The sequence below is a fragment of the Malus domestica genome, chromosome 04, assembly GCF_042453785.1.
Source record: "Malus domestica chromosome 04, GDT2T_hap1".
NCBI classification, from domain to species: Eukaryota; Viridiplantae; Streptophyta; class Magnoliopsida; order Rosales; family Rosaceae; genus Malus; species Malus domestica.
The window spans coordinates 4355564-4380329 of NC_091664.1; the positions used below are offsets into that span (position 1 = coordinate 4355564).

At 41.6% G+C, this 24766-nt stretch overlaps 1 long non-coding RNA gene and 1 pseudogene across 1 annotated transcript; both read right to left on the reverse strand.

Moving 5' to 3' along the window:
- Window positions 1–2380: 2380 nt before the first annotated feature.
- On the reverse strand, window positions 2381–2725 carry LOC139194898 (uncharacterized). Its single transcript, XR_011579650.1, has 2 exons — window positions 2586–2725; window positions 2381–2439 (listed from the first exon to the last, which is right to left on the reverse strand). It is a non-coding gene; the product is annotated as an uncharacterized lncRNA (long non-coding RNA).
- Window positions 2726–3843: 1118 nt separating this feature from the next.
- On the reverse strand, window positions 3844–5598 carry LOC139194896 (NAC domain-containing protein 55-like; annotated as a pseudogene).
- Between the last annotated feature and the right edge of the window lie 19168 nt (window positions 5599–24766).

The following is a 24766-nucleotide window of genomic DNA, read 5'->3' on the forward strand; positions in this document are numbered from 1 at the left end:
TTTACTATTTCATATTAAGATACATGAATGATTTAATAATATATATTTATATGGGATGTATTTAACAATATGTAGGTACTAATAAAAAAACCTTTACCATTACCATCGTCAATCTTCAAACATAGTTCTGTGGTCCAATTAGAGTTCCATGTTTACTATTCTACAAATCAGGACATGGAGTTAGCGTGGTCATATTGAAGACTAATAATATTCAAAAATTCCAATCGTCAACTCCACGCTTGTCGGGAAGACTAATAATGTTCTCTAGAGATGACTTGAGGGTTATGCTCAAGAGAATGAATATGATGCTGGCTTTGATGGAAATTAAAATTAAAACTATCAAACTCTTGTTCCAAGGCTCTAATTAATTTTTCATGATCTAACCTCATGCTTGGCTGCTTTATCTGGATATTCCAAAAATTATCTAAGAGAACCTGTTGCCTATCAGAAAACCCTGGTGCTCTTAACCTATATCTCAGGATTGGATTTCTAATTCCTTCAACAATATTGCCATTAAAGTTGAAAGTAGGTACTGGTGGTGATCCTGGTCTGCTTATGCTACTTTGAAATCCACTGAATGGTGGAGGTTGATGGTGCATCATTATGCTATTGAAAGAAGCTCTTCTGCCTTGCGGCCTTGTGTTATTTGCTGATGATGATTCACGATATTTCATACATGTTCAACAAATTAATCCACTGAATGATGGAGGTTGATGGTGCATCATTATGCTTGTGATATTTATTTCTAGGAAACAAATAGAAAACGAAGAGCGGAAAGGATGACGATGACGCAGAACCTACCTCTTCCTTCTTCAATCTGTGTGTGGTTTCCTTTCACTAAATCTCACACCCACCGACAACAACCCATCTCAATCTGATCCAAACACCAATGCCAACCAACCACTGCCATACTTTAAAAATGAATAAAATACCCACCCCTTGGATTTGATTGGAAAATAGGCAATAGAGTAATTTGCCCGTGTTAAACCCAAGCCCAGCTTACACCCCACAACCCACTTCGGCAAAATATGACAATACAAAAATCCAAATGACACAGGATTTATACTGGTTCGGCGTAAGCCTACGTCCAGTTCCGAGACGGCGAGAAAATTCCACTAATATCAAAAGGAGATTACAAATTGATGTTTTAACTCTCAAACCCAAAGCCCACATACACCCAATAGCTCTCACTCTCACAAAGAAACAAATGGAGAAGATAGAAACATATACCAAATTCCTCCTCTCCCAAAAGCCACAAAATGTAGCACAAATATCTTTGATTGAGTGATCACTAACAAAGGGGGATTACAAACAAATGGGAAGGAGCAGCACTGTTTCAAATGGGAGAGTCGAATGCTCTCTCCTCTGCTCTACTTGCTCTCTTCAGAAAATGAGTTCACACCTTTCCTTTAAATAAAAATCAGCCCCTTTTCTTCTCCTCCTTTCTTCCAGCCGAAAACCAACTAATTATGGCTTTGAAAAAACCACAAAACACGGAACAAAACAAGCCACAAAACAAGGAACAAAACAAGCCACAAAACAAGGAAACATAATCCTCATCATGATGTTCCCTCATCAATTTTCTTTCATTCTTTTGTTTTGTTTCCTAGCCTAATTTGGCCACTATCCAACATATGGAACTACACGTCGAAGTAGATTTGATCTTCCAGGCATTCTTAAACTTTTCCGCTATGTCGAATATAGGTTTGTGCCTTTCCTCTCTAAATCTGCAACAGCCAGAACTGCTTTCACATTCACACTACAGCACAATAGAAGACACTTCGACACGACAATCTGTTAAATTAGCAAATGGGGAAGTGGTGGAATAACACCGTAGTATTGTGAGCAAGTCTCGGGTGTCAAGGCCACGGGGGACGTCCCTGTGGCTTTTCAACAAATTAACCAAACAATGTTGTAAAAACTGACTTTGAGAGTGAGGAACAGTAAAAGGTAGGTGCTTTGGCCCTCCTCCACGCATCATATACCGACGAAAAGAGTACATGTTGTCTATAGATTTCCTCAGGATTGACAAAAATACAGAAGAAAACCACCAGCTAGACAAAATTGACACAAGTCCTCGGCCTGCTCCGCTTCAAGATCATGACGATGATAATGATGATGGTGATGAGCAGTTGTCATCAGGTGCAGCAGGTTGTTGTGCATGATCTTGGTTAGGGTACTCACTACGCATCATCTCTCCTCCAATATGATCAAAGATATTCGCAATCAAGTCCTCATAATCATCTCATTCAACTGTTGTTCTTTGCCCCGTCTCGATCTCATCTGCAACAGAGGCCGCAGCAGCAGCAGCAGGATCAGACAGGAGATCAAACTCTCCCATCAAGGCTTCCAAATTGAATCTCAAAAGATCATCATCATCTTTTCTCTCACTGCCTCTCTATCTGACCCTGCAGTGCAGCAGGGCAGACGCCTAACAAACTGCAAAACCACAATCAACACTTTGAAGAACTCTTCAAAATGAGATAATTTTAATACAGTCCACCACTTCAAACCAAAAAGTGCATACATAGACAAGATGAAACAACAAATATGCCACAAATTGAAGCATGAAAAGGCAAGCATACCTTGCCTGCAGATGATATACTATCGAAGGGAGGAACAGCCCTCCTTGCAATATATACTTCTTGACTTTACATAAATTTGAAGGTCAATATTGTAGAATAACAAACAAGAGTATAAAGCATAGAAGGAAGCGTTGTTCAATTCGACAAGGTAAGACTTTTCTGAAATCTAAAATCACGACCATCATCGTGCACTATCTTAATACCTGACGTGGAAAACAGGAAATTGATGACCCTTTGCAAATTTTGAATAATTTGATAATTTATATTACTTATTCATCTTAGTGTGTCTCTATGCATGTCAAACGATAACAAACATCAGAAATGCAGTTGAAGGCATTTCTTTCAAATGATCAAAATGACAGTCAAATATGGGCTGTGAGGATTGTCATGCTCTCACAAATGCGACATACATAATATCAGAAACATCAACAGCTACTGAAACTGAAAACCTAAGAGACAGTAGCTTCAAAAACTAGTCCTACATGATGAAGAAATCCACACCAAAAGAAAGTACACAGGAAACAGCATGTGAGCTCTGCATCCTACCTCGTACTTAAAGAGATGCAATTTGTAAAGAAAGAATAAAGTGCTTCAATTTTTTAGAATCACGACCATCCCGTTGAGCAGAGAAATTAAAGAACTAATAGGGAATCGACGTGAAAACGAAGTACTGGTTGTCGACTACCTGACGCCCTCCCCCTCCTCCTTTATCCGGGCTTGGGACCGGTAGCGTAAGATAAACTTACACGGGCGGAGTTAGAAAATCAAAGAACTGTAAAAAGAAAATCAGTTATGGACAAGATGTCAAGACCAATAGAACTGTAAAAGCAAAACAGTCCAAAAACACAACTGAGGACAACAGCGAGAAACTTGCATTGCTGGTCCAAAACAGAACTGACACATCTAATATAGACTAAGGTATGAATACTAAAAAATAAAGAGAGAAAACTTACATTCCACAAAAAATCCATAAAAACAGTGGCAAGAAACATGATAATTGTCCTTATCATCAACAAAACTATCAACACGTTCACAAACTGACACTGAACACTTACACACCATGTTACCATCAAAATTCAAGCACAATACACAGAACCTGCACACGCTCACAAGCCACACATGCAGAGGGAGTAATTCAAAGGAAAAGAAAACATTAATTTGGTTTTCAAATTTAGTATAGTAATTAAAATCATCAACCTTGAAACCTTCTGTCAATTAAAATAAAAAGAAAGTAAGAAACTTGGGTCGAAAAGAAATGAATTATAAAGCATTCAGTGCATTAAAATTGGAAACGATCCTAGAAGCACATGCATACAGATGACTAGGGGAAACGCAGTAGAGACCTGAGGTGCAGCAAAATGAAAGGCAGGCAATGGATCAGACCTATACCAAATTTCTTAATTAACTAATGAACCAAAAGAAATCAAAGCATATATACTAAGAATGGAAATAAAATATATCCTGATCATAACTGTGCTTCTATATGCACGCCATGGAAATTAGACAGCTGCCATCACGTATACATCCCTCTATTGATCATTCACAGAATCGCTCATCCACAAACAGTCTGTCCAGTAATTGAACCCGTCTAACGGTTGGCTGAATTCGTCAATTTGAGGCCACTCCCGGGGCAATTTACCTTCAAGCGTTGTCAACCATTCTTTAATGTCTCCACGCACTGCTTCACCATCTAAAGGATATTCCTCGCCGCCCAAGAATACCGGAGAAGAAGGAACATCACTCATCAGTGGCACATATTCATGACCTGAAATATGAGTGGGAATGGGCATCACATTTCCGTTAATGTAGCTTATGCACCCCTGGTCGTGATTGGTAGTGTCGCCGTCCAAGCATATGGGATAAGAAGGAACATCACTCATCAATATCACACTATCCTGATCAGAGAAATCAGTCGGCTTTGCATTGCCGTTAATGTTGGTTATGCACTCCTGATCCCAATACCTAGTGTCAGTAATCATATTGCTTTCAGTTCCAACAAAAGGCACAACAGCAGGGGTATTGGTGATCACATTCACATTAGAATGTTTTTGTGAACCCGGTTCTTTTCTTGCTCTCTTTCTCTTAATCAGCAGCTTCTCATTCGATACTTCTTTTATTGCCCTCTTAATCGGTGGCTTCTCATTGAAGTCATGAGTTGGACTTGAGGAATTCATCTTGTTTCCGCACCTAGACCTCGGATTCCTTTTAAGTCGCGAAAGAACGACCTTTGGGGCCAGCAACCACATTAGGAAGAAGACTGTACTCTTCTAACAGCCAGCCGCCATTGTTGTTAGAACCCTTGTTGTTATACCTGAAATGCCTTTTATCCCCGATTGGAATTCCGTCCAAACCTAAAACTTTGTCGGAGGATGTTTCGCTCCAAGTGCCTCCGGCTTCGATCTGGCGTTTGCTGCGGCTATCGCTGTCGCTTCTAGAACGCAGCTCATAGAAGAAGAACAAGTCCTGATCGAGTAGGGAATTTCCACCGAATTGCTCCCAAACCACCCAGGGTGGTGTTTGTCCAAAGAGATTGAACTCGTGAACAAACGGGTTGCCTAAGGGCTTTCCGGAGAGGGCTCTATCGCGAAGATAGGAACTGACCAATTCTTGATCAGTAGGATGAAACCGAAAACCCAATGGCATACCGTAATAACCCACCTCCATTGTTAAACGCGATTTCAATTCAATGCAATTCAAAACAAAACAAATGCAGCAGCAAAAACCCTAAATTTTTCTTGGGCACAAAATAAAGAAGAGAAAATAAGCGAGAAATTAAAGATAAGAAAAAGGGAAACCTGGAAGCCAATTTCGCTCGCTCGCCGAGGAGAGCAGCTCGTCGACGTCTCCTCAATCGCCGTCTTCGTCCCCAAACAAGAGCAACTGAAGAGGAATCGATTTCGAGTATTCTGTAATTCAATTCAACCGGAGACTGTTGGAGCACTGAATTCTAGTTCTGGTTCAAATTCGAACGCGCAGAGAGAGCGAGAGAGAGAACGCAGAGAGAGCGAGAGAGAAAGATCTTGAGAGAGAGATCTAGAGAGAGAGAGGATTTGAAATTTAAACGGAAGAAAATATGACCGTTTGGTTTGGGAATTGGATGTTAACGTCGCAAACTTGCAAGGCTCACCGCTTAAGCGCGGGATTACGTGGCATTTTCATATCTACGAAACCCTAAATCCCCAAATTGTGGAATCTGGATTCTCGCCAGATTCTTTTTATGAGGATCCAGAAAATTCATGAATCATATCGATTTATTGTACATCGTGTGGTCAAAAATTATTTTAAATATTTTTATTTAAAATTAAACAAACAGTACTTGACAAAAACTGACTGTATAATATAAGATAAACGAACATAATTTACGGATCCTCAGTATCCTTACCAAAATGATCCGGAGAGGATCCTGTTGGCAAATTGTGAGCCAAATGACTAGAATAACGCAGGAAAAAAAAAAGAATTTCGATTGGGCTGGGTTCCCTTTTTTACTTCTTGGCCTATTTTTTATTCAGCTGGGTTCTTTTGGTTTTCCGGCATTCTATTGGCAATTTTTTTTTAGATTTTTATATTAGATTAATGAACCCAAACATTTAAGGGTGAATGTTGGATTGAAAGTTTCGATTTCGACATGAAAAAGATTTGTTTCGTATTTTTATTAACATAGCATTGCATGATTGACACGAGAAGTCATAGTCACGATGTACTAATGTCATAAAAATTGCTCAATATGGATATATTTCGCAATAGGAAATCGTGACTATGACTTAAACATAAGAAATCATAGGAAATCACGATTTTTTTTATTTCCTATGTCTAACCTACAGTCACGAATTCCTATGATTGACACAAGAAGCCATAATCACAATGTTCACATGGCGCTGCATATACATTTTTCATAGAAGTGACAAGATTTTCTCCCAACTCTAATGCACCTTTATGTTCTTCCTATCCAAAACTATGTTGGAGAAGATTTCATAAGAAACACGTCCAGAATCCGTCATTACCAGATTGATTATTCATGAAACGAAATGTAGAGGTCGAAACAAACAGTGAAAAACTGAGTACTACTGTTCGCTACGACAACAATGTCTGAAAATTGAAACAAAAACTCAAAGTGTGCTGAAAGAAATGACAAGAACAAAAGTAAGTGCAATCAAAAGTATTGGGAACTTCATGTATATTCATATGTATATTGTCTACAGATTTCCTCAAGATTGACAAAAGTACAGAGTAAGACCACCAGCTAGACGAAATAACAAACTGAAAACTATTCTATCCACAACAACAACAAAGCATTTTCCCACTAAGTGGGGTCGGCTATATGAATCCTAGAATGTCATTGCGCTCGGTTCTGTATCACGTCTTCCGTGTAAATAAAAAGACCGAAAACTAATAAACTAACTATGATTAAACCGGAAGTCGGAAAAAAAAAAGCTGAAAGGTAACCGTGCTCATCTGAATTCTTGAACTCTACAAGTAGTATAAAAACAAGAGCTGACGCTAATAGCTTGACAACTTGATTCACGAAAGGCATGTATACTCCGTGTAAAGTCCTCTTCCTCCTGCTCCGCTTCTAGATGATGATGATGGTGAGCAAGCAAATCAAGAGAAAACGGAGAACCGAGGCCCGTGGCCTTCCTATGTTTCCAACCACAACTGGCAAAATAATGATTTGAACAGGAGGGAACGGGATGATGGTGATGAGCAGAGTAGTGTGATCAGGTTCAGTAGCTTGATGTACATGATCTTGATTTGGGTTTTCATCATCCTCTCCTCCAATATGATTAAAGAATTCAGTGATCAAGTCCTCCTCATCATCCAACTCTCTTTCATCCGTGGTTCTTGGCCCCTCCTCAATCTCGTGATGATGATGACCGAGATGAGTAGTTAGCCGAGGCACAACTGCAGCCTCGTCTGCAGCAGAGGCCGCAACAGCAGAATCAGGCAGAAGCTCAAACTCGTCAATTAAGGATCCTAACAGATCATCATCCCAGCTATCATATGCTTCGGTGGTGCTGCTTGAGGACCCCTCGTGATGAAGTAGATCATCAAGCTCCCTAATCGAGTCCTCCATTGCCAAAAGACCATCATCAAAATCATGAGTCCTCTGCCTCTTGACCGTATCACCCAAAACCGTAACGGCATCATCGGAATCGGAATCGGAATCAGGGAAACGCGGACGCTTGAGAGAAGAGACAGTGGGCCTCAAATCTTGACCCCCCCATCTCCAATTTCTTCACGAAACGCAACACAAACAGACGAAAGCGGTGTGCTTTCTGCGAAAACCAAAACCCTAAGTCGGTAATGTGGAAGACGAAAAAGCAACACTTTCCAAACACGATAAGGGATTTGGGAATTAGGGTTTCTTGTTACAGTGCTAGACAGACAGAAATTAAAGATACCGAGAAATAAAGTAGAAGAAAAGGCAAGAACTGAACCTGGAACTGGGAACAAGTCGTTGATTTCCTTCTCAGAGAAGAGGATGCATTCGTCCCCAAATTTGAATCGAGCTTCCAATTTCAACAACTAGAGAGAGATCAAGCGACAGCGAGAGAGAGAGAGAGCAACAAATTTGAATTGGGCTTCAAATTCGGACGCACACAGAGAGAACGAGCAGAGAGTGAGAGCGAGAGTGAGAGAGCACGAGCAGAGAAAGAGGGCGATCCAGAGATCCAGTGAGAGAGTGGGATGGGGGTTTTGAAATTTAAAGAGAGGAAAATATGACCGTTTGGGAATTTGACCGCTTAAACGCGGGTTTCATCACGTGCCGTTTTCTTTCTGCTCTTTGGCGCCTGCGAGTGGGAAGCCCTCCCCAACCCGGCCCAATTGTGTTCCGAATGACTAAATTACCCTCGAATTACAAATCATGCAGATTCAGGAGCTCGGGGTATTTTAGTCAAACCAAAAACTCAAAAGGATCGCAGAATCGTATCACCGTCTTGGTTACTGAGTTGTTTGTTTGATCCAGTTGTATGTGAGAAGTGTGGCGTTTGGGAGTACTCAATGCGAGTAAGGTGTTCTATAAATTTTTGAAATCGATAGAAGGAGAATTTGTCCACCATCACTCATTTTGAATCATTCTGTAAAAAATTCTATTAAATATATATAAAATAACAAAAACACTCTCAATTTAATAAACAATGAGCCAAAATGATTTGATAAAACTTAAGAATTTTTTTATCATTTAACCTTATTTAATGAAAATTTTACACGAAATGATCAAAATGATTGATGATGGATAAAGTCATAGACCACTTCTATAGATCTTAAATCTCAAGATTCGGAATGATCAGTTATGCTAATTTCAATGACCATTTCGGCTATAAAACTATAATAGACGATAGAAATCAAAAGTGTCAAATTCCTCCTCCGTAATATTTCCACACTCATCTTTATTCTCAACCCATCAAATTTCCTCATCATTAATATACTTTTTAGCCATGATTTTCTAATAATTTAGTCAAAACATTTTCCGAATATCGATTGGACACATGTTTAAGGACTTTGAAACCAAAAAATGGCCACATTTTAATTAGCAAAATATATTTCAAATACAAATAGTATAGAATAGGGCTAGTGTCATATTGGAAATCAAGCACTCACGTCGTTCACCGTTCGAAGCAGAATTTAGAAGAACCAACATTCTTGATCATATGCTAGTTGAGCGCGAACTGCAAAAACCAAAACCAAAACCAAACAATGACGCGAAAAGCATCAGATATGCGATGTTTTTTGTTGTGCTAGGATAGCACCAAACCTTTTTGGAACCAACTCAAGCTAACCCACAAGAAATATATCAAATGAAAATGCAAGAACAAAATATTAAAGACACCAAGATTTAACGAGGTTCCTCAACAGTCAGTGTAACTGGAGTACGTCCTCGGAGCAGTAGGAGCTCACCTAATAATCCACTATCAATCAAATGGGAGTTTACAAAGTGTTGGCAATCTCACAACCCAAATAACCCAATACACCCAATAGCTCTCACACACCACATAAACAAATAGAGAAAGAAATATAATGAATAATTTCTTCTCTATACATGTAACTCAAAGCTATTACAACAATAATTATGATGGATGATTGCTAACCAAAAAGAAGAGCACCTTCTTCTTCTTTTCTGCTCTCAGTTTTCTGCTCTCTGCAACTCTCTTTGCTCTCTCAAAGATGGGCTACTAAAACAGAAAAATGGTGCACACTTCCTCTATCATTCTCACTTCCGTATCCTCACTTCATCAATACAAAAACACCCAATAAAAAACTCAAAAACATCATCATGACCATCAATTTTTCTTTTCAACAAACATAATCATGATGCCTCCTCATCATGATGTCTTTCACCTTTTTTTATTTTGGTTTGTTTATTAGCCGAAAGTTGTTTTGTTTTGTTGTCCACTTGGCCACTTGGCCACAATTCAACAATCTCCACCTTGGCCAAGTTCCGAAAAACGCCATGATAAGCCAACCAACACAATTAACACACAACATCACTCCCAAACACTAGCAAGAGAACAACTCATGCCGAGCCAAATGCTCCAAAACTCCTACTGCTCAACGCCTTCTTTATATAGGCAAAATGTGAGCCAAGTTCAAGCAATGAACAAACTTGGCTACACCAACAACCTTAGTCAACATATCAGCGGGGTTGTCTTTAGTTGGAATCTTCTGGAGAATGATTTCCCCTTCACCAACAATTTCACGAACAAAGTGATAACGCACATCTATGTGCTTGGTCCTCGCATGATGAACCTGATACTTAGCCAAATAAATGGCACTCTGACTATCACAATGTACCTCCACCTGCTTCTGATCAACCCCCAAATCTCTAATCAGCCCATGTATCCAAATGGCCTCCTTTATAGCTTCAGCAACTGCCATATATTCAGCCTCTGTAGTAGACAAGGCAACAGACGACTGCAAAATGGACCTCCAACAAACTGGTCCTTTAGCCATAGTAAACACATAGCCTGTAGTAGACTTCCTTCCATCCAGATCACCTGCATAATCTGAATCAACATAACCAACTGCAAAATGACCAATACCATAGTCATCTCTCTCAAAGCATAAACCAACATCTCGAGTACCATGGAGATACCTCAATATCCACTTAGCTGCTTGCCAATGCTCTTTACCTGGATTATGCATATATCGACTCACCATGCCAACTGCATGAGCAATATCTGGTCTAGAGCATGCCATTGAATACATCAAACTACCAACCAAATTTGCATATGGTATATTTTTCATTTGCAGCTTCTCTTTATCAGTTTTAGGACATTGTAGAGAACTCAATTTAAAATGAGGAGCCAAAGGGGTACTAACCGGTTTGGTTGAATCATGAACTCCAAACTTTCGAATCAACTTCTAAAGGTATTGTCTTTGATTCAAACTGACCAAACCCTTCTCTCTATCTCTAGTGATCTTCATGCCAAGGATCTTCTTCGCTTCACCAAGATCCTTCATCTCAAACTCATTTTTCATTTGCTTCTTCAATTTCTCAATCTCTTCGACATTCTTTGAGGCAATCAACATATCATCAACATATATCAACAAATAAATGAAAGATCCATCTTGCAACTTCTTGAAGTACACACAATGATCATATTGACTTCTAGAATAATTTTGGCCTCTCATAAATTTATCAAACCTCAAATACCATTGCCTTGGAGATTGCTTCAAGCCATATAGTGATTTCTTCAATTTGCAAAACAAGTTCTCCTTCCCTTTCACTATATACCCATCCGGTTGACACATATAGCTCTCTTCATTCAAATCACCATGTAGGAAAGCCGTCTTCACATCAAGTTGCACAAGCTCAAGATCATACTGTGCAACAAGAGCTAACATAATGCGAATTGAGGAGTGCTTCACAACCGGAGAAAAGATTTCATTGTAGTGAATGCCCTCCTTTTGTGCATACCCTTTAGCAACTAATCTTGCTTTGAATCTCAACATTGCTTTTCTCATCAGCATCTTCTTTCTTGGCATACACCCATTTGCAACCGATAGCTTTCTTGCCCTTAGGCAATTTAGCTAACTCCCAAGTCTTGTTCTTCAAGAGAGAATTCATCTCATCACCCATGGCATTGCACCACCTCTTCTTCTCCTCACTCTCAATGGCTTCCTCAAAATTAGATGGAATCTCATCAGTGATAATAGGAAGAGCAAAAGAAACATAGTCACTATACCGAGCTGGCTTGGTAATTTGTCTCTTTCCTCTATTCTTGGCAATAGACTCTTGAGGTGAAACTTCCTCTTCAACTTGAATAGAATCTTCAAGTTCAACTTCTTCAACATCCTCATGGTCTCCAACTTCTTCACTTGTAGTGGCTTCGACATCAGCGGAAATAGGATTTGAAGTACCAGAGGCAACTTTCTCAAGCTCCACATGTTGGACATCTTTCACATTCTTCTCAGAGACTTTGTACATACTTTCTTCATCAAATGTCACATCTCTGCTGATTACAAGTTTTTTCATCTCTGGGCACCACAACCTGTAACCTTTGACACCACTACTAAAACCAAGAAAGATAGCCTTTTTGGCTCTAGGATCAAGTTTATTTTCAGTCACATGAAAATAAGCAGGTAAACCAAAAATACGGATATAGTCATAGTCAGAAGAAGGTTTTCCAATCCATACCTCCATTGGTGTTTTACCCTGAATAGCAGCTGAGGGTAACCGGTTGATGATGTGACATGCATAATTAACCGCCTCTGCCCAAAATGACTTGCTTAAACCCGACTGAGACAACATACATCTAACCTTCTCAAGCAAGGTTCGATTCAATCTTTCTGCAACTCCATTTTGTTGTGGAGTTCCCCGAACACTGAAATGTCTCACAATTCCTTCTTCTTTGCAAACTTTAAAGAAAGGGTCGGATGTGTATTCACCACCATTATCCGATCTCAAAATCTTAATCTTTCTCCCAGTCTGGTTCTCAACCATTTTCTTCCAACCCAAGAAAATGCTCAACACCTCACTCTTGTGCTTCATAGTGTAAACCCAAGACCTTCTTGAATAATCATCAACAAAGGTCACGAACCAATGTCTACCACTCAAAGAGGGAGTCTTTGTAGGACCCCAAACATCTGAATGCACATAATCAAGAATGCCCTTCGTCTGATGTACAGCAGTACCAAACTTCACTCTAGTTTGCTTCCCCAAGACACAATGCTCGCAGAAATCAAGCTTACAAGTCGTGGCACCTTTTAAAAGACCTTGTTTCACAAGCCCTTGTAGAGCTTTCTCACCGGCATGGCCTAATCTCATATGCCACAGTCTAGTAGTATCAGAATCGGATGTGCCCATATTTTCTGAGACTACAGATGCTTCACCTGTCACAGTGCTTCCTTGCAATAGATACAAATGGCCACATCGAGAAGCTTTCATCACAACAAGTGCACCATAAGTAACTTTCAATGTCTGTCCATCTGAATGAAACCTGAAGCCCTTGGATTCCAAAGTACCCAAAGAAATAAGATTTTTCTTCAAATTCGGTACATATCGAACACCTGTCAACTCTTTAACCATGCCATCATGCAACTTCAAACGAACTGTACCAATCCCTTTTGTTGTGTAAGGATTGTCATCTCCCATGAACACAACGCCACCATCAAACTCTTTCAAGCTTGAAAACCAATCCTTGTGAGGAGTCATATGATGAGTACAACCCGTATCCAGCACCCACTTAGTAGCACAATCAAATGATGAGGAAATGGTTAAAGCAAAATCAGAAAAATCTGTTTCAACCTCAGCAACATTAGCTTCAGAATTTTCTTTGCCTTTGGTCTTCAACCTAGGACAATCTTTCTTCCAATGGTTCTTATTATGACAAAAGGCACATTCATCCATTTCCAAAGTTTTTCTACCTTTAGAGTTTACTCTAGGTCGAGACTGTGATTTTTTCCTGCTAGAAGATGATCTCCTCTCCGATGATCTACCTCTAACAAATAAAGCTTCAGAGGTACTATCATGATTTTTATCTCCATGCCTCATTTCATAATTCATCAAGGCATTTGACACATCTTCAAATTTCACAGTTTCTTTACCATGCATAATAGTGGTAACAAAATGCTCATAAGAGTCCGACAAGGAATTCAACAATATTAAGGCCTTATCTTCATCCTCAATATCCTCATCTAAATTTAACAAGTCGGCAATCAACTTATTAAAAGCATCAAGGTGTCTAATCATTTTTGTACCTTCTTTGTATTGGAAGCGGTAGAGCTTTTTCTTCAAGTGTAGCCGGTTCTCTGCACTCTTCGTCATATACTTGTCTTCCAATTTTTGCCACAACACACTTGCTAATGTCTCCCGCATCACAAAATACTTCTGAGTTTTTGCAAGGCACAACCGAATTGAAGAGCAAGCCCATAAATTTAATTTCTCCCATTCCGGCTTCGACATAGCTTCCGGCTTCTCTCCCAAAGCGGCAAGTAGATCTTGTTGAGCCAATACATCTTTGACCTCACATTGCCACATCCCGAAGTTGTTTGTGCCATCAAAATTTTCCACTTTGAACTTTGCATTTTGCACCGTAGTTCTTGCAAACCCAGAGGTGCTTCCAAAAGGATTCTCATCTTGCCCGTCTGACATCTTTGGCAACTAGACAGTACCCAAGAGCAACCAGTGCTCTGATACCAATTATTGTGCTAGGATAGCACCAAACCTTTTTGGAACCAACTCAAGCTAACCCACAAGAAATATATCAAATGAAAATGCAAGAACAAAATATTAAAGACACCAAGATTTAACGAGGTTCCTCAACAGTCAGTGTAACTGGAGTACGTCCTCGGAGCAGTAGGAGCTCACCTAATAATCCACTATCAACCAAATGGGAGTTTACAAAGTGTTGGCAATCTCACAACCCAAATAACCCAATACACCCAATAGCTCTCACACACCACATAAACAAATAGAGAAAGAAATATAATGAATAATTTCTTCTCTATACATGTAGCTCAAAGCTATTACAACAATAATTATGATGGATGATTGCTAACCAAAAAGAAGAGCACCTTCTTCTTCTTTTCTGCTCTCAGTTTTCTGCTCTCTGCAACTCTCTTTGCTCTCTCAAAGATGGCCTACTAAAATAGAAAAATGGTGCACACTTACTCTATCATTCTCACTTCCGTATCCTCACTTCATCAATACAAAAGCACCCAATAAAAAACTCAAAAACATCATCATGACCATCAATTTTTCTTTTCAACAAACATAATCATGATGCCTCCTCATCATGATGTCTTTCACCTTTTTAAGCACAAACCATCAACATTATTAACAAGAAGAAAAAGAAGGCTTCAGGAAAGCATAGAATTCGAAACCCAGTTACCAGTTCTCACCAGCAAATGCATAAGATACAATGCAGCACTTGCAAACGGAGACGACAGAAGCAGTTGCCGATGACGGTTCTGAGGTTTGAGTGAGGAAAAACAGGTATATCCGAATTTTATACACAAAATCGTTTCGATTTTTGGTTAAAGAATCGTTTCTGTCCAGCTAATCTCAATCAACTATTAATTAACACGATTCTGTGCGGATTAAGTGTAATTATCTTGATTTTTTTGTGTGATTATCCTCTGATTATAGTCTGAAAAGTAGGATACTCGTATTAAGATACGCGTATCCCATCAGTCAACAACGTATCTGTTGACTTGGATACGTATCGGTCGCGTATCCGTACGTATCCCCACACGTATCCGTATCCCCGCGTATCAGATACGGGATACGTTGGTCTTCCCGCGTGTCCATGCATCATAGCTGACCGTGCAACACAATAACAGACATAGGCATCCTCTGAGGCTGGGCGTGAAGGTTGCTACCTCTGTTTTGAGGGAGTGGGCGGAAGGCTTTGCCAGAGCCGCCTAGACACGCCTCAGGATTTTTTTTTTTTTCCTCAAACTCCCAAAACCTAAATTTTTGGTAGGGTAAATGCCTCATAGTTCTTCCTTGCACTATCGTTTCTCTGCCTTTTTTTATTTTTTATATAATGGATGTATGTGCTATCTGCGTGCATTGTTATATATGTGCTCATTGTACTTTTCATCCTCTATTTTATTTATACTCGAAGATGAGCACACACTTTGTGTGTGAACAATTTCATTTTCTTTTTTGTTTTTGATTAAGGAGTGTGTTTAGTTTTTAAAATTTTTAAAAAGAGTATGAGACAATGATGATGAGATCTCTTAATAAGGGCATCTTTTTATTAATATTACATTACTACACCCCACCCTCGATTTTTAAAAATAGTTTTGAGTTTTTATTTAAAAAATTGTTTTTGGGTCTTAATATGTGTGTCCGTGGGGCCTCTTTCCTTTTTGGTCTCCCCTACCTGGCCTCCTTTCTTCTCTTTTCCTTTGGACCCGTGAGTCATCTCCCTCCCTTTCTCTGCAACTCTCTCCTTGAAACACCCCAACCCCATTTTATTTAAAAATTGTTTTAAAACCTTAATTGGTGAGCCCGTGGGCCCACCTTGTTTTATTTTTATGTTTTCCGGTCTCTCCTTTCTCAGTTCTCTCTTCTCCCTCACCTCTTCCGCAACTCTCTCTCCCGTGTCTCTCTATCGGACTTCTGTAGACATCGAAATTTCGTAAATAAATGTTGATCGATAAATCAAAGTGTCAACGCTCATGTATTACATAAATTTTACACGTAGCGTGTGACTCAACGAAAATTGAAATGAGTTGGAAAAGTCATCAAATAGGACACGTGTCAACACCTGGCAGAAACGACTTATTTCATCTGGGATATTATATTCAAAATTAGGCATTGGAAAATTCTATAAATACAAGCCCATTTCATTCATTTAAAGGAACCCAATTCATATTACACCTTGAAGCTCTGAAGCTCTGAAACTCCGAAGCTCTCAAGCATCCAGGTTCTCGAAGAATCAAGAAAGCCTTCTTCGTTCTTCGTTCATCGTTCTTCCAAGATCAAGCCCCGACGGCCCTTGAAGAAAGTGTTATTCGTTCATCGTTCTTCCAAGATCAAGCCCCAACGGCCCTTTGGATCAACAACGTCGACAAATCCACACGTCCAATCGTTCTTCAAGATCAAGCCCAAAAGCCCTTGAAGATCTGTTCATCACTGTTTCTTCAAGATCAAGCCCAAAAGCCCTTGAAGATCCGTTCATCACCGTTACTCAAGATCAAGCCCCAACGGCTCCTTGAAGATTCGCTCAAATCCACCTTTAAAGATCAAGCCCACGGCCCTTTGAAGAAACTTCCAACAGTTCATCCAAGATCAAGCCCCAACGGCCCTTGGATCAACGAAACACCTACCAATCAACACCTTACGGAGATCGAATCAGAGGATCAAAATTGAGAGAGATTGTAACCCAAAATCATCAAAATACTTAATATTTGTTTGTGCGCGTTGTTCTTGTCTCTTTCGTTTCAGGAATTTTCCGTGTTCACAAATTGGCACGCCCAGTGGGACAATCTCTGCCTCTCATCTCTTTCTCCGTTCAAGAAAATCAAAACACACTTCCAAAATTAATGGCATCAAGGAAAGCTCAAACTGCTCCCGCAATTGGTGTCACTTTGGGCATCACGACTCGAAGCATGGCAAGAGCTACTTTTGCCACCTCTTTCACCTCTGCATCAACTCTGCCAAGGGAACAAAAACACCCAAGGCACGAGCCTTTGATCACCTTAGCCTCACTAAGGGCACCAAGGGGGGAAAGCCCAAGGAAATACTCCGAATCCATGCTCTCCGATGCCGATTCAAGCGACAGTTCAGCCATGCAAGTCATGACCATTGGAGCAACTTCAATTGATGAGCAGCTGGCTCAAATGAATGAAGCAATCGCAAGGCTAACCCGAACTGTGGAAGAAAAAGACTTGCAAATTGCAGCACTAGTCAACCGACTGGATGCGCAGGATGCCGATAAACCTGACCCAGAGGATGATCCACTAAAAGGAGGAGCTGGCGGAGACAAAGAACCTCTGGTGAAGAAAATCGATGGGAAGCCGGAGCCAGACCAAGCAGCGGCACTCATGGGATCTCTTTCTATCCAGCAGCTGCAGGAGATGATCACCAACACCATCAAGGCACAGTATGAAGGGAGCTCACATACCTCCTTGTTCTACTCGAAGCCCTATTCCAAGAAGATTGATGCCCTAAGGATGCCAAAGGGTTATCAACCACCAAAGTTCATGCAGTTTGATGGAAAAGGAAACCCGAAACAGCACGTTGCCCACTTTGTTGAAACTTGCAACAACGCAGGAACCGAAGGGGACTACCTCGCCAAGCAGTTTGTGCGCTCGCTGAAAGGAAATGCCTTTGAGTGGTACACGGACCTAGAGCCTGAGTCCATCAACAGTTGGGAGCAATTAGAGCGGGAATTCCTCAACCGTTTCTACAGCACCCGCCGCACTGTGAGCATGCTAGAGCTAACGAGCACAAATCAGTGGAAGGACGAGCCAGTCATTGACTACATCAACAGGTGGCGCACTCTAAGCCTCGACTGTAAAGACAGGCTCTCGGAAACCTCTTCAATCGAGATGTGCATCCAAGGCATGCAATGGGGTTTGCAATACATCATTCAAGGCATTAAACCACGGACCTTCGAGGAGTTGGCCACTCGCGCCCATGACATGGAGTTGAGCATCGCCCATCATGGGAAGAAAGAACCGATCGCCGACTACAAGAACGACAAAGCTCTTGGGACAAAGGTGGAAAAGGCTGCATGGAAACCCACCAAGGAAGCGATGACGGTCAACACATCTCCCGTCAAAATATCCATACGAGGCAAGGCGATTCAAACCGAAGCTTTTCGTGATCAAGAGACGCGTAGACGCACTTTGAAGGAGCTTGAGGAGAAGACTTATCCATTCCCCGACTCTGATGTGGTTGCCATGCTAGATGACCTGTTGGACAAGAAGGTGATCAGTTTGCCTGAGTGCAGACGGCCAGAAGAGATGAATCGTACTGACAGTCCAAGATACTGTAAATTCCACCGCTTCATCAGTCATCCGACAGAAAAGTGTTTCGTGCTGAAAGATCTCATCATGAAGCTGGCTCAGAAAGGAATCATCGAGCTAGATCTTGACGAAGTGGCGAAGTCAAACTATACCACCTTCACTTCTGGCTCTTCCGACTCAAAGTTTTCACCTCAACCGCTGGGGGCATCGTCCAAGACAAGCAAAATTGAAGGATGGACTCAAGTCACTCCTAAGAAATTGCACAAGAAGCATACGTCTCCTCCACAAGTCCGCCAATCGGAAATGGGGCAAAGCAGCTCTTGTCAACCTTCAAAGCAACGTGAAAGTGTTGAGGATGATGAAATTACGACACAAAGATCGTCTGTTGCCATCACAATGCGCGATTTCTTTCCCGAAGACTTCTTCAATCATGCGGTCAAAGCTCCTTGCTATGAAGATTGTGAGGAACGCCTCTCCCGGATTGCTTGACAAAATTCACCCAAGCTCCTTGTCCGCACGAGCCTACACGAGCCTAAATTGTAGGACACGAGGCTCCTCGCCTGCATGAGCCTAAACTGCATGGCACAACGCTCCTGGTCTGCACGAGCATAAAAGGCAACACCCAAGCTCCTGGTCTGCACGAGCATAAAAGGCAACACCAACGCTCCTTGCCTGCACGAGTTGAAACTGCAAACGGCACCACCAAAAGAAAATACAAAAAAAATATATCTATGTATTTGAACTACGTTTTGACTTGATCTCTTTCTTTGGAAGGGTACGTAGGCAGCTTGAATATTCAATTTCAAGTTCAGTCACATCAAAATCAAAAGAATAAATGTTTTATTAAAGAAGGTCAATTTCATTACAAATTTATTTTGTTAAGAAAATTTGCAATTTTCTTTGTACAAAATTAAACTACAGTTTCTTCGAAAAAAAAAATAAAATTGAATACATATGTTATTATGTATTTAGAGAAAAAAAAAGAAAAAAAAAGAGATACAATTCCTTCAAAAAAAAATGAATACATATGTTATTTTAAAAAAAAAAGGGAAGAAATATATATATACAGGCCCAGGCCCAATTCTTGAAGCCTTGATCTGCCGAGCCCACTCTCCTGGTCATCATCTTCTACTCCAATACCAGCAGCATTAACCTTAACAAAAGCACAGAAGGATCTTCCAGTGCCTCGAAATCCATGACCAAAACATAAAAAATTCTCAAAGATCCTCACCCGCACTAGGAAGAAGGAATGAAGTGTGGCTCGACCACGGTAGCTTCCAAGATGATAATGGCTTCCTTTACTGCCTTCCGCCCTCTAACTTGCGCTGCCTCTGCCTTCTATCCTGCGCGCCTGGCTCCACACCCGCCGGACTTGATCAAGTGGGTCCGTCGGGAAGGAGGGTTCGTGCACGAGGCCGTGAAGATAGCTCAAGATAGTTCATTTGGTCTTAGATTGGTGGCTTCCGAGGAAATCCCAAAGGGTTCCGAACTAATTGTTCTTCCGGAGCAAGTACTGTTGAGATTTGGCCCAATTGAATCGGACGGTTGAGATGAGGTCAATTCTGTTCTCGACAATTTGGGAAATTGGGTTTGAAGCTTCTGCAAGAAAGAGAACGGGATCCCTCTAGTGCCTATACATCAGTAACCTTCCTGAAACGTTCAATATACCCATCTTCTTCCCCGGTGAGGACATAAAGAATTTGCAGTATGCTCCAACGTCGGAGTATCCACACTTACTTCTTCCAGAACCTCCCCGATTTCTCGACAGAACCCGACTCGATCGTGGGCTCAAAATCTTACTTTTTCTCGGAGACCCACCTCGTTGCTCAGAAGACCGACGCCGTCTTCTCCAACCTCGGCACCGTCAGGGTCACCAGATCCATCCTCGCCACGTTATTGCCGGTAATAGGGATGCCAAGAACGCTGTTTCTGAGAAAGTTTCCAGGTTGGTTTTGTGGGATCAGGCAGTGTTTGCGCTAAGTGCTCGATATAATGCCCAAGAGATTGATGGGATTTTGGGTTTGACTGAGAAGAAGAAAGCCAAGTCTGGAGGCTTTGAATCTCTAAATCTAAATCCCAATGTCTTCAATGCAATCAAGCGCAGGGGCGTGTACCCGATGAAATGCAACCAGGACCGGTTCGACGTGGAGAGACACTCTCGCCGCCACGTCTTCATCGGAAACTGCTACTCCGTGTCGCCGGAGATCGTGACCCGGCGGTTTCCCCCTCTTCCTCTTCGAGTACCGTGGCGCCAAGCTTCTAATCATGGAGCAGTTCCCAGAGACCGCCGCCTTCATCGTCTCGCCACTCGCCACCCCATACAACAGATCCGACAAGTAAATTATCCAGATTCTCCGGGGATCTGTACTGATGCATTCGACGCTTATACTGAAATCCACCGGTCAAACCGGCTGCGATGCTATGACATTGACGGGTGTTGATGGAGGTGCAGTATTGTTGATGCTTTGTTCACCCTTTTCCTTCGCGCTGTGGGCGAAGGAGACCCAGAAAGCCGGTTACTAGAGAGACGGATCTCGTGGCATCAACGACGAAGAGGATGGCGAGGCGTGCAGGAAGAAGCTCAGGCTCTCCAAGGATCAGTCAGCTATCTCTGCAACATCCAGCCCAACCCCTCTTCACCAATAGAGCTCCACCTTCGAGATGCTGGACGGTGGTGCCAACTCTGTCGCCGCGTTGTCTGAATCTCCACCAGACCCCACCTGCTGCACATGGTGCACACACCCGGAGCAAGTTGGGCTGCGCTCTCGGCATCGACTCCTTCCACCGCAACGCCTGGCCTCCCTCGAGCTCGTCGCTATGACCACCATGATAGCAAAGAACTTCAAACGACCGCCATCAAACGACTAGCCGGTCGTGAAGCTCGAAGCACCATCTTCTCCGTCCGCCTTCGTCCTTCCCTGCAAATTCCCCATCCCGTCATCAGAATTTATACAAAAATAAATATAATAATAAAAGCAAAGGGTGGTGGAGCAAGTGGTGCTATCACCATGTGAAAAAAAAAAAGGAGTGCATCAGGCACCATGTGCAAAGAAAAAAAATAATAATAATAAATAAATAAATAATAAAAGAATAAAAAATATACATATAATAATTATAAAGTGTTTTGGGTGCTGGATCAACACCATTCTGAAAAAAAAATATGTATATAAAAATGTTTAAACTTTGGTGCAGCTGGCACCATAATTAAAGGCAAAAAAATATATATATATAATAAATTAAAAAAAAATATCTTTGGTGCATCAGGCACCATGTGACAAAAGAAAAAAAAAAGGGATGGTTGTACAGCACCAAAAGAAAAAGAAATAATATATATAGATATATATATATATATATGTGTACATAATATATATATAGCAAAAAAAAAATTGCATTGAGAGAAATAAAGTCCATTTTATTTATTTTTCTGGAAATTTTGCATAAATTTGCATTATACATACCTTAAGAAAAAAAAAATCAAATCAAATCAAATTTACAAGAGGGGATCTTCAAGGACGATCAGGTGCCGCCTCACCACTCGGCAGAGCTCCAGAAATGAGAGGCGCTGGAGGTTGACTGTTTGAAGCCAAACCACTCGGCGGAACTCCAGGAAGTAGAGGAGCCAAATGTTGATCATTCGGAGTTTCACTACGCGGTACAGCCCCAGAAGACGAAGGCAAATGTTGTTGGAACAAACCCACAAACCTCCGATGATCAAGTAAAATCTGACCATCAGATTCCTGCATCTGGTCAATTTTCCTCTTCATGTTTGTGGCATAGTTGTGTGCGAGCTTATGCAACTGTTTATTCTCCTGCTTGAGCCCTCTAATCTCCTGCTTGAGACTCATCACTTCCGCCGCCAACGATTCAACTTGACGGGTTCGAGCAAATAGGCGTTGGGCCATGTTGGACACAGAACCCGCACACTGCACACTAAGAGCCAGGGACTCCTTAACAGCCAACTCATCAGACCGCCTGGAAAGTAGTCTGTTATCTTTGGGAGTGACAAGGTTCCGGGCCACCACCGCAGCGGTCATATCATTCTTCATCACCGAATCCCCAACAGTAAGAGGACCAGTAGGGGATATGAAGGATGGGCGCCATATGTTGTCTGGAGAAGGCGGGACTGCCTCTTCACCAAGATTCAAGTCAAAACGACGATCGGAGGGCCCTGACATTTTCAAAGTGTTGAAGAAAGAAGAGGTCGGACGAATCAAGATCTTAGAAGTGCAAGAAGGGAGTTTTCACAAGTAAAATTCAAGTGTGCTTTGAAACGAATAGCGTGCCTCTATAAAAAATCAGCACTTGACGGGATTTCAGAGATCGAAGAGGCGAGCTCAGAATTCAAAGAGGCCATTCAAAAATTGAATAGGCCATTCAAAAATCGAAGAGGCAAGCTCAGAAATCGGAGAAGCATCTTGCTTTTCCAGACGCGTCGGCACCCGTCACACGCAAACTCAGCTTTGCGAAAATCACGGGCAATTTGTCGAAGCACCGATCCCAGATATCGAAGAGGCGCCAGTCTTTTCAGCCACGTCAGCACCCATCACACGCAAACTCAGCTTTGCGGAAATCACGGGTAATTTGTCGAAGCGCCGATCCCAGTTATCGAAGAGGCGCTAGTCTTTTTCAGCCGCGTCAACACCTGTCACATGCACACTTAGCTTGGCGAAAATTACGGACAATTTTTTGAAGATTTCTGATAAAGAAGAAAGCACGTGAAGCCATATAGATCAATAACGCATTGGTTGCCGACACGAGTGAAAGAATAGTACATCTACAGGTATTAAGGGACCTCCTATAACTGTCCACCTTCACCTTCCATAGCAAGGCGGACATACAGAACCTTTCTTCATCTCCGAGAATGCCTTCCCAACGAAGCATCTCGAGTCACTTAGTGTTCCTTATTCCTTGGGGTACCTCTGTAAGCCAATAACTTCAAAGCAAAAGTATCTCATATCACCAGGGTAGAAAGCAAGAGTATCTCATATCATGCGTTCTCCCTGTCGTTTCCTTTGTCCTTGCTCCTACCTACAAAGACAAGGATAAAGAAAACAATATGCCGGAACTTCCACTCAAACTCGGGTAAGGAACCGACTGCTTGGAACCCTTCCCTGATTGCCTTCCTAGCACTGCTCTCGAGTACTCGTCTCCCACTGATGCTATACTTCCATAGAAGCTGTCACATCTGCCTGGAGAACAGATAAGGCAAGTGAAAATGATACCTTGCAGCATGTGGAGACAACATGCTGAAGAAACAAGCAGAGAAGAATGCGGCCTGCACAGTCAACTCAACAGAAGGAGTCCGAGCTGAAGAACTCGAGAAGCTGCCATATCTGCCTGAAGAAACAAGCAGAGAAGAATGCAGCATGCTCAGTCAACTCGGCAGAAAAAGTCTGAGATGAAAAACTCGTTTTGACCCTCAAATTCTTGGGTCGACTTACTAGGCGCTGTGGGCTGCACGTGCTGATTCACCACCCTTGAATCAAATCCTTAAAGATCAAGTCACCAACGGGAAGAAGAGCTCATCAACCTTGAAGATCATACCGTTGACCAAACTGCTCAGGTGTGAATTAGAAAGATTGAACAAAGCAACAAGTCGTCACCTTCACCTCGTGCCTGCTTGCCATGTGTTCGAGTCAGCCTTCAACAATCAAGCCTCAACGGCCCTTGAAGAAGCTTCCAGCCAAATTCAAAATCAAGCCTCGACGGCCATTGAGGAAATCACAAGTCCGATTCAAGATTAAGTGTCTACCACCCTTGAATCAAAACCTAGTTCAAGAATAAGTTGTGGAAAATCAACAATTGGAGGAATCCAGAAAATCCTCCAACCCAGTTCAAGATCAAAGCTGTGGAAAGTCAACAAGCGCAACAAAATACGTGCCGATTCACCCACTACCAAAGCCAAAGATCATCTACCACATGAAGCTCCTTGTGGTCCAATTTCAACCTTCAAGATCAAGCCTCGACGGCCCTTGAAGAAATTTCAAACAACAATTCAAGATCAAGCCTCAACGGCCCTTGAAGAAATCTCAAGCCCAATTCAAGATCAAGCCTCAACGGCCCTTGAAGAAATCTCCAGCCCAATTCAAGATCAAGCCTCGACGGCCCTTGGATCGACATCTACAGTAAGGGACTTCAAAACCCATCTCTTACACGTGACAAGCACATGTATACGACGTGCCTTGAAGTGGGGGCATTTGTAGACATCGAAATTTCGTAAATAAATGTTGACCGATAAATCAAAGTGTCAACCCTCA